The following is a 900-nucleotide window of genomic DNA, read 5'->3' on the forward strand; positions in this document are numbered from 1 at the left end:
CTAAATTAAAAATAAAAAATAAATGCAAAAACCATAATTTAAATCCTTCTGTTTTATGGTCTATGTCCTCAGAGTAATAATACGTGAACCTATAGAAAAGCCCTATCACTATGTTTCATAGAACGCAAGCGATGTTGGTTTGTTGCTTAGCAACAAATTGGTGGCCATTTTGTTTTATTTGACAACATAAACATAACGGTTAGATCGGATGCTTTTGTAGCTGTGCTTGGCTTTGTTTGTAAATAACTTGGATATTTACGTTATAATAAATAAAAATCCACTATGGTGAATTGCAGTATGTTTGGTTGCAGCAGTAGGAGCGTCAAAGCTGTTAAAGGAGTCAGTTTTCACAGGTAATTGATTCCAAATATTTTCCCATGATTTACATTGATTTTTGGCATTTATTGTCCCGACGCGTGTATTATGTTGCTTAAAAACTTTCCTTATATCAACATATTTACTTCAAATACAATTTTTTATCAATTTAGGGGATAAATTTGTGAATAAAAGTATGTTTACTGTTGATAATGACAGTTGATTACGGTCAATATGTCGGGGCCGCACAGGGCATCCATATAAAGTTAGAGTTCTTATCGAGTAGAGGTCGATTAAAATTTTACTCGAAAATAGCAGCGTTAACCTTAAAATCGCATCTAAAATGACGTGTCGAAATTTCAGGCCGCTACAACTCGCCGTTTCAGAGACGTGACGGACAAACAAACAAACTCAAATATTTAAATTGTTCCTTTAACCTTCTACTTTCCTTCCCATTCCCTCTCCTCTCTTCATAGTATAGTGTTATTTTAATTTTATTATATATATTTTTTTGTTAATCGTTGCTTTTATTTTTTGTATAAAATTGTAAGATTCAATATGTCCATGTATTTATAATTTTTTCAA

Source organism: Micrasema longulum, unplaced genomic scaffold (genome assembly GCF_059751315.1).
Source record: "Micrasema longulum isolate JH-2025_06_02 unplaced genomic scaffold, ASM5975131v1 h1tg002960l, whole genome shotgun sequence".
NCBI lineage: Eukaryota > Metazoa > Arthropoda > Insecta > Trichoptera > Brachycentridae > Micrasema > Micrasema longulum.